This window comes from Aptenodytes forsteri, unplaced genomic scaffold (assembly GCF_000699145.1).
Source record: "Aptenodytes forsteri isolate BGI_AS27 unplaced genomic scaffold, ASM69914v1 Scaffold149, whole genome shotgun sequence".
NCBI lineage: Eukaryota > Metazoa > Chordata > Aves > Sphenisciformes > Spheniscidae > Aptenodytes > Aptenodytes forsteri.
The window spans coordinates 678,363-688,086 of NW_008795560.1; the positions used below are offsets into that span (position 1 = coordinate 678,363).

At 48.5% G+C, this 9,724-nt stretch overlaps 1 protein-coding gene across 1 annotated transcript in view; it reads right to left on the reverse strand.

The window, feature by feature from the left end:
• SLC13A3 (solute carrier family 13 member 3) overlaps nt 1-9,718 on the reverse strand; it is a 30,005-nt gene extending 20,287 nt beyond the window's left edge. Inside the window, exon 1 of the mRNA XM_009282205.2 lies at nt 9,635-9,718. The gene's annotated coding sequence lies outside the window, so the exon portion shown is untranslated. The remainder of the gene's footprint in view (nt 1-9,634) is intronic.
• Between the last annotated feature and the right edge of the window lie 6 nt (nt 9,719-9,724).

A 9,724-nucleotide genomic window follows, 5' to 3' on the forward strand; every position in this document is an offset into this window, starting at 1 on the left:
GACTGAGAAGGCTGGAGGTGCACAAGAAGCTGGGAGGGGGCACAGCCAAACTGGCCAAAGGGACATTCCATACCATGTGACGTCATGCTCAGTACATAAACTGGGGGAAAGCTGGCCAGGGGGGCCGCTGGTCGGCGACTGGCTGGGCATCGGTCGGTGCGTGGTGAGCAATTGCACTGTGCATCACTTGCTTTGTGTGTTGTTGTTATTCTTACTATTATTATTAGTAGTAGTAGTATTTTATTTTATTTCAATCATTAAACTGTTTTTATCTCAACCCACAAGTTTTCTCACTTCTACTCTTCCGATTCTCTCCCCCATCCCACCAGGGGCAGGGGGCGTGAGTGAGCGGCTGCGTGGTGCTCAGTTGCCGACTGAGGTTAAACCACGACATGTGGTCTCAGCTGCAGCATTTGAGCGTGCAGCAAGGCAACAGAGCAGCTACGGTGGAGCCACAACCTGCCTGGCCACCTGCAAAAAATTCACTCCAGGCCTTAGCTGAACGTGGTCGTCCCCAGGCTCCTAGAGCAGACACCAACCCAGTAACACACCCACAAACTGAGGATAAAAAATGACCATGGTTATTGGGAAAGCCAAAGAGCAGAATCTACCCTGACACCCTGCTGGGTGCATAAAGCCACGTGAATTGAAACCAATACAGATTTATCGTTCAATACATCTGTAGTGAGTGTTTGAAAAGTGGCAAGAATGACAGAATTTCTGGTTTGCTTTTAGTACTCAAGCTTTGCATTTCACAAGCAGTTCTGCTAGTAAAGCTCCCGTGCTTCAGTGCACGTGGAAACACGAATATTGCAGAACTGAGAGTAATTTGCTTTGACTTTTTAATACATTAATCACAGAGGAGCCACCACTTCATGTGAGGTTCCCAAGATCTGGATTTAAAGACCATTTGCAGTCCTAATTTTAGATCCTGGTAACGTGACATACAAGGTACTGTGAAGTAAACCCTTTACGTTCCCAGGGCTCAGCCCTGGCACCTGGCAGTTCCCGTGAGCTCCCCATGGCTTCGCTTCCTCCAAACCAGCAGGACCAGAGCAACAAACCTGGCAGTGCTAAATTTTGCAAAAATAAAGAATCATGTTTTGAAATGTTTGCACACTAGATTAGTGACTTCATTCCCGTGGCAACTGATAATTTCTCTTTACTCTGGCTCTTTTTATACAGCAAAGAAATAGCTTTGCTCTCATTAAGCCCTTTTCCATTTGATCTCTAAAGGCCGTATAAATAATTTTTTTCTCCCACTGGCAAAATATTCTTCAGTTTTCTGCAAGGGAAGTTGCACCAAAGTCAACTTCAATATAAAGACACTTTGCCTCCTACAGGGGTAGAGCAACTGAAAACAGTTAACAATGCATTGATATAAGAGCACATCAGTGAAGGCTTTAATTGACTTGATGAAATAGATGAAGTACAATTTAGAAAACTAATTATAGGTAAGGGATATTTATTCTCTGGTGTATGGAAAAAGTTCTGGAAAACATTGCAATGAAACACAGCATGAATCTAATAACTAATCTTCATTGCAAGATCAAAAGCCAAGGGTAAAACTGAAACAGGGCAGAAAATTACTGTATTTTGGGGTTTTCCCAAAATTGTGAAACCTATATGGATCAACAGCAAAACAGTTTAAAAAGAAAGCTGTAGTGTTGTTTATCCAACTTATTCTACCCCAAAGAGGACAAATTGCACCTATATTAAACAAGTTTTTCACTTAAGATAGGATAAACATTGAACAAAAAAGGAACAAGACCACTTCAGAATAACTTAGATTTGGAGCAAGCACTCCCCAGAATAAAGAAAGATTAAAACCATTAACAAAATTGAACCAAACTCTGAATAAAATTGAAAGGTTTTTGGTTTCAAGATATCTTGCAAATGTTAATGAATTAATGCTTCCAGTGCCCAGCAAGTTTGATTAGTACGCAAACAATAAATGCTAACAAATGTCAGAAGACTGGTCTTTTAGGGAGATGGCCATGGCTGTCCACGCCGTTGCGTGCAGCACCATCTCCCCCACATGATCTTTATCCTTCAATCTTCTGCTGCGTCACTGTCAGACTCCTTCTACTTCTCTCACCTCCCTGCAGCTTTGTTTTTATTTTTTTCAAAATAAGTCTATCAAAGTTCAGGAAGAAAAATGGTAGCACATACGAATTTTAAAATGGGTCTTGTGACTGGGTTAATTTTATAACCATTTAATGATTTCCAGGGAAGTGCTTGGTGGCTCTGGACTACAGCAGCTCTCCTTCCTGTTGCTCAAGAGCTTTGGGAACGACCTCTGCCCCTCCAGACACAGATCCTGTCTTCACTGCACTGAAAGCACCGGGGATTTTCCACGCTGGGGGACCTGCTGAGCTACGGCAGAGGAAGCCAAGCCACAGGGTAGTCTCCCGTGGGCAGGAGAGCTGGAGAGAGCAGGAGATCTCCTGGAAGGACAGATGAGGTCCCCCAGGGAAAGGAGGTGCTGGCAGGGAATGTGGGTCAGATAAGGCAAACTGGCTCGCCCAGGCATAGCACCGAGGCATGGGCGTGCATGAGCCACCAGTCCCCACTGCCAACCTTTCAGGGGACATCAGGAGCTTCAGCTGGACCTTGTACTCCACCAGCCCCAGGCAGCTCCTGGGCAGCCCAGTGCTGCCTGCCCAGTGCCCACAGCCTCCCCACCAGGCAGACCCAGCACTCGAAGAAGCCCTACCTTGGCACTGCCAAGCTTTGGTTTTTCTCCATCAACCGTTGCATGTTACATGGTCATCACAGCCTCATCACCCCCACACAGGCTCTCCCCATCTCCCTTCTGCCCTATGACTAGGCAAACGAGCGGCAGGCAGGTGACAGGACCCCTCCAGGACCTCAATCCCAACACCAAGAGGTATTTTGGCTGGAACTGGAGCTTTTCCAGCCCTTTTATCCCACTACCATCACAAAGGATCATCCCATCTGTGATACTCAGAACTACTCAGTACAAAAAAGTACCGGTGGCTTTTAGCATCTCGCTCGCAAACTGTTCTCACTTTGCAGCTGTGACTGTGCTACTGGCCAGCTCGGTCCCACTGCCTGTTCTCCAATGCGATGGATATATGAATCTCATTTCTCCTGCAAACATTATGTAATCTGGACATAAACCAAGCCCTGTTTACCAGCCTTCCTGCCAGCAGAGTTGTTTTGCTCCCACTAGGTATTTGCAGAGTGGCTAGGAAGGGGCCAGTAACAGAGGGGCACAAGCTGTAAGAGCTGCAGGGAAGATACTTTACTCTGGAGTTATGCTAAAAAGACATAAAGCTTATTAAACACTTTTATTTCAACTCCTTGCACTATTTTGTAGTTGGCAGAAAAACAGAATCATCTTCTCTATTTTACAAACGGGACAGCTGAAGCTCAGAGAAAGTGGGCAAATTGACCAAGATCACGTAGGAAACTAATGACAGAAATGAAATGGGCATCTTGGAGAAAATCTTCCCCGGCTCAGGGGTCTGAGGCTCACACCTTCTCTTGGAGGCAGCAACAGATCCTACATCTTCAAACATTCATGGACTGTGAAGCTAAACAGCACAGTGTGATCATTTGACACCCTGCGTGAGGTTAACAGGGCTCCCCTTTTGAATCTCCATTTCAGCATCAGGGTTTGGTTTTGTTTTTAAGATAGATCCACCACATTTGATTAGAAAAAAAGAAACATTTTCAGTGACGGTGAACCCACCACAAGTTTAGTAAGCCATTCCTATGATTAATTAATCTCACTGTTAAAATTATGTTGTGATAATCTGAATCTGCCAGCTTCAATGCTCTGCATCTTCTTACATGGTCCTCCTTCATGCCTTAGCCCAGGCTGCTCTTATCCAAACTCTGCTCGTGATGGATGCGCATTCAGGGTAGCGATCAAGTTACTCCTTGCCTTTTTATTCTTTGAAAAAACATAGGTTGTGCTCCCACAGCCCTTCATCACATGGCCTGTTTTCCAGTCCTTTACTCTTTCTGAGACTTCTCCAATTTGTCAAAGCTGTAGAAGCCAGACTGGAAGGGCCAGTAGCAGCCTGGTAGGTCCTCACTGCTCTTGCTCAACTTTCACATGTCCATACACGCAAATATCACACCAACCCTCTTGGCTATGGGTAGCCAGTCTGGTAGCCGTGTTCAACTAATTACATATTGCCATCTCAAGGCCTTTTTTTGGAATCTGCTTCCCAAGAGGGACTCCAGATCAGCCTGACCTGCAGCCAGCGGTCCCAGTGATCTCCATCTACTCTGGAGCCTGTAAAAATGCACCTGGTTTATTGCTTCACAAAACTCCTTAGGCAGCTCTTATAAAATTCTTGTATGGAAGTTGCCTAAACCTGTAGTTTTTAAAGTAGCCAGGGTTGGATGCAAGTATTTTAATTTCCCTTTAGTTACTGTCACAATAAAAATATTTCATTATCAGACAACTTCTTATGATATAGGACCGTACTATGAGCACTTTCCTGAGTACAGAACAAAAATGCTTCACTGAATACAACTTCTTCTGCATTGTCCATCTGGCAACAGAATAGCAAGGGTCAGATTCCTCTTGTGCCACACACTCGAAACACCGCTCATCACCCTCAGCACCCTGCTCAGCAATTTCTTCCTCAATTCTTTCACATCCCTTTTCATGTTTTCTATGGTTCTTAGCTTCCAACTAATATTGACTCTTGTCAACTTCCCTTTTGCCCCAAGTATTGCTGCTTTTGCTTCCTCTCTGTGCCAGCTTGCTCTTCGCCAGGCTTGCCTTCTCTCCAGACTTATGCTCACAGTGCATATGGTAAAACGTAGTCACCCTACTTCCAGTTATCACCCCTCTTTCCTCACTGAAGTTCTTCCGCTCATCCCTTTTAACTGATCGTTGCTTCCAGTTTTGTGAAACTGCCCTTTCTAAATCACCAAGCACATAGATAACAGAGATGGACTTTGCGCATGAAACGTATAATCAGGCTACAATCACTTATCTCACCTGCCAGGCTGCTCTCCTGACTGCCACCTCTTTGCCCACCCGTGCTCCTGCTGTGCCCTCCAGCCCAGGATCCAGCTCCCCTCCACCTCCCAGGACACCCCGCTCCCAGCCCACCACCCCACCCACCTACATTTGCATCACCCCCTTTCCCCACAATGCCTTCGTTTGTGGACAGTTCATGTTCTTTGCTTTCAAGTGCAAGCAATGTCATTTTTCTTCTGGAAGTTCTTAAAGTCTCCTTGTTCTAATCAGGAGGACTCATTATGTCTAAGTTAATTTTAAATTGCTCTATGGCCACTGAGGAAGTCAAGTCTGTTTTCTGAAGGCATTGGGCCCTATTTGCCTGCTCAGAGCTCCTTTTAGCAGATTTGGCTGCCTCAGCTGTTACCAAGCCAAAAGGCTGTAGACATTGAGTTCATTAGAAGCTGTTGGAACAAGCTCTTTGCACAGCTCATTAAAAGTGCCCCCCATGCCCCTTCCAGCAGAACAGTTCCTCCAGCCCCTCCTGCCCTGCCCGAGCTCTTTGCAATCATTCACAGCCTTCCGAGCAGGGGGGTCGCAGGCACTTCCACTCACAGGACAAATATTCAGCCATTTCAGCAGCAGCCAGAGCGGGAGGTGACACACAGGCCCTTGTGCAGAGAACTGGTTCCTGGGAAGCGGCTCCACACAGAGCATTTCCTTGTCCTGTTTTATGTGATGGACACAAGTCACTGTTCCAGCCCCAGTTTGGGAGGCACACCCTGAGGTCTCAGCAAACCTGCCCACAAATAGAGAAATGAAATTTCTGCTTTAAGAGAAAGGAGACTGCAGACAAAACCACTTATGCAAGTCTCCCTCCCCACAACTGCAACCTCCAAAGGGCATCAAGTAAGAACAAAGGGTGACGATGTAATGTCAGCACCGGTGACATTGTCCCTCTGAAGGGACACACACAGAGATCTGGAGAACCACTGCAGAGTGACAGCTGATGAGGGCTTTAATAGCAGCTTGCAGGTATGGATGCTGGAGTTCAGCAGCAATAACCAAGGCCAGACTTGATGGATGATTTTTCTCAAAGGATTTTGTCGCCAGGGAGATGTCACCTAGGTGCAGGTTTCACTGGAAAACCCATTGCACCCAGACACAGGGTGTCACTCAGAAGTACACACTAATCCAAGAAGCCACATCGTACTTGGGGTTCTCTGTTATATCAACTTCAGGTCACGATTTCTTGGTCTCCACATCCAAGTGAAACACTGCCCTTGAAGCCAAAGCTCAGGTGGCTCTTTATGGCTCCAGTCCCTTGGGAGATTAAAATTGCTGAGCATCCCAGTGGGGAGAAGGTAAATGGTGACATGTTGTGGGAACAGATTTTAGCATCCCCAGAGCAGGAAAGTACCACAGACACCTCTAAGACACCTTCTCACAAGGGAAACCTCATCCTGAGACTAGCAAGGGCTGAGCCTCACTGCTTCTCATCTCCTACCAGTTTCTGTAACACCCTGTGAGGCACTACACTGACCACCCCAGCAGGAACATGGGGTTCTTCAGCCCATCCAATTCTCCCGTGGTCCAGATGTGCAAGTACTTAGTAGCATCAAGGTTGCTACGATGACTGCACCACACCCAGGAGCTCCTCCTGCCCCAGACCACTTTCCGTGGGTGCCCTGCCTGGGACAGCCTCCCAGTAACACCAGCAGCAGCCCAGTCAGTTGAATTCCTTCTGAGATGGAGCTTGCCGAACACCTGCAGCAGCTCTCGCGACCTGGCTGCCCAGGAGAGCGCAAAGCTGGACTCGAGCCCCATGTTAGGATAAACCATCCGACCCGAGCGGTGCAGCTGAGGGCACACATTTTCCATCACGCGCCAGGATAACTTCCGAACTCCACCACCACAGATCCCCCGTCTGCTGAGTCTTTGCCTATTCCCCACCTTGGTGTTTTTACACTGCGGTTAAAAGCGTAACCTGTTCCCTTCCTCTCCTGCAGCCCCCTGCGGTTCAGGCTGCGGAGGTCAGCTCAAGCAAGCTTCAGACGTCAGAACTTAATCCCCTGTTGATGCAACAGCAAGTTTCCTTTCTTGCTGAACAAGTGAGAGACAATCTCGTGTTGAAACTGTAGATGAATCACTGACCCCTGAACATGAACAGATACAATTTTGTATGGTAGCTCACAGCTATGGGTTCACCCCTATGCCAAACTCAAGGGAGAACTTGGTGAAGCTGCAGTCGGGCTTGCTTGAAACGTTGCGCTGGTTAACAGCCACGCGAGCATCAGGGTTTTGACAGTCACCAGTGCAGGTACCGGCCAGTCTCACTGCTACCAACTATAATGCATTTAGCACCCATGGAAAATGAAGAACAGATCGCTAACCCGAGCGGGCCAGTCAGTGTCAGTTCTACCAGGGCCTCTCCTTCCCCGCCCACAGCTGCCCCGCTGCTCCTTCATCCTCTCAGCTGCAAACACTTCCACTTTCCCATCACCAGTTTTTCTTTAATAAAACAGCATTGATCAGACTGGACTGTGCATGAGGTCCTCCGAGGGTCACACCCAGGAGCATGCTACCAGCACACTGCAAGAGTGGAGCGGGTGTGAACAGCACCATTACACCAGCAGAGACTTTTTTTTCTTCTGTACATGTGGAGAAATCCCCTTCCTGAACACCCAAATCTTTACACAGCCTGTGTAACAGTATTCACTTCTACCAGTACATAGAGCATCTGGATCGAAGGCTTTCCCGCAGCGCAGCGCCAGGTTCATCTGTGATTTATCTCACAATTAACCACTGCACAGTTCAGGCACAAGCTTGCGCTGAGCATACGGTGCGTCTCCTCACCCTCTAACCATACCTCATGATTTTACAAGTGCCCAAGTCAAACAAGATACTATTAAATATAATTGAAGTCACTTGTTCAGCTACCGTAAATGAACGTACAAATACAATTATCTACTTATGAATCTGCAAAGGAATTAAGTACCTGTTGTGCAATGTGCTCTTTGAGGCAAACACTTAGTATATTCCTCTTAAGAACTCACCCAATAACGCAAAATAGAAAAACCGGAGATTAAATCCAAAGGATTTTATCTTTTAACATATGATGTCATTAAATAAAGCAATGGTCATTCTATTATTATTATTATTATTAGGGAGATTTATTTTGCTATCTTGAACATCAAGGTTTCACCTGACAAGCACTATACAGACAGAAGTAAATGCCACCTTCGTGTCCTTACAGCATCTGAATCATTCTATAATCACTAAGTACGAATATCACTTATTTTCTGATGTAAACAAAGTCATTCTCAAATGGATCTGAGTCAGAATGTAAGAGTGAAATCCTGCCCATACTGAAGTCAATGGCACAAAATTTCCCAGTGACTTCACTGCCCCGTGGATTTCCACCCAAGGCTCAGACCTCCTGGTGCACGAGAACCGCGTACATGGGACAGCTGCAAAAATCCTCCAGTCTCCAGAATTTTGCCACAGATTGCTTAATGTGCAGCCTAACACACATGCCAAAGCCCAAACCTTACCAGGAGACCAGTTTTTCCACGTCTACAGAAAAACACAAATATCTTACTCGCAAAGCCTTTTCGGATGCAGCACCAAAGGTCCCCCCCCGAGAATCACCCGCAGCAGTGCAGGTGGCACTCGTGGCTCCCCTGCATCTCCCAGCCCTGCAGCATGAAGCCTGCTGCATGGCCGCCTCCAGCATCCCTCTCTCCCTACCCACACCGCTGCCCGGTGCGATTCCTACAGCAAAGGAGATAGGACAGCAACGCTGGGCAGCCTCAGAGCCCTGGGCACTCTCCTTCCACCCTGGCTCTGCAAACACCCCACTGAGTGATGCGGGCCGTGGACCTGCTTTGCCTCAGTTTCCCCAGCTCTCCTTTGAGAGCTACTGATAAAAACTACAATAAGGCAGCTAGGTATCAGCAAGAAGTACTAGTTAGTGCCACCTAGTTCGAGCTGGTTCTGAACCATAGGTTCCTGACACCTCCCAATGTCTATATAAGCAACATAAATACAGTTCACGCTATCTATCCCTTCTTCCCCCTAAAAAGTTAAGATAACCCCAGGATGCCCCCTCCATTCACACCCTAAGGTGACGGCAGAAGGGTGAGGAGCTGTGGCAGTCTGCAGGCTTTAGCTGTCCCCTCCCTCCATGGGGAAACCCTGGCAGGTAGCAGCGTGGCCCTTGTGAGGGCCAAATACTGCTGGGGCTGAGGCAAGAGATGAGGAGCAAGGGGAACAGGGCACCGAGGCTTTGCCCCAGTCCATGTCCCCGGGGTTGTGCCCCACGGTTCATGCCCCCAGCCTGTAACTCTGATCCATACGCTCGGTCCATGCCCCAAGTCAGCGTCCCCAGTTTGTGTTCCTGGTCCGTGGCCCCAGTTGGTGTCCCCCAGTTAGCGCGCCCTGGCTGGTGCCCCCCAGTCCGCGTCCCTGGTTGCAGCCCCCCCCAGTCCGCGTCCCTGGTCAGTGCACCCCACTCGCCGTCCCCTGCTCCGTGCCCCCCAGCGGGTGTCCCCAGCCTGCAGCCCTGGGTGGCAGCCCCAGCTGGTGCACCTGCCCACGCTCCACGGCCGGCGGTCTCCATCCACGCCTCCGCTCCGTGCCCTCCACCGGTGCCCCCCGCCCCCGCCGGTGCCCGGGCGCGGGTACCTTGGGGGGCAGGCTGAGCAGCACGGGCACCAGCGCCAGCGGCGCGCACAGCAGCACCACGAACCGCCGGACGCTCCACACCTTCTTCAC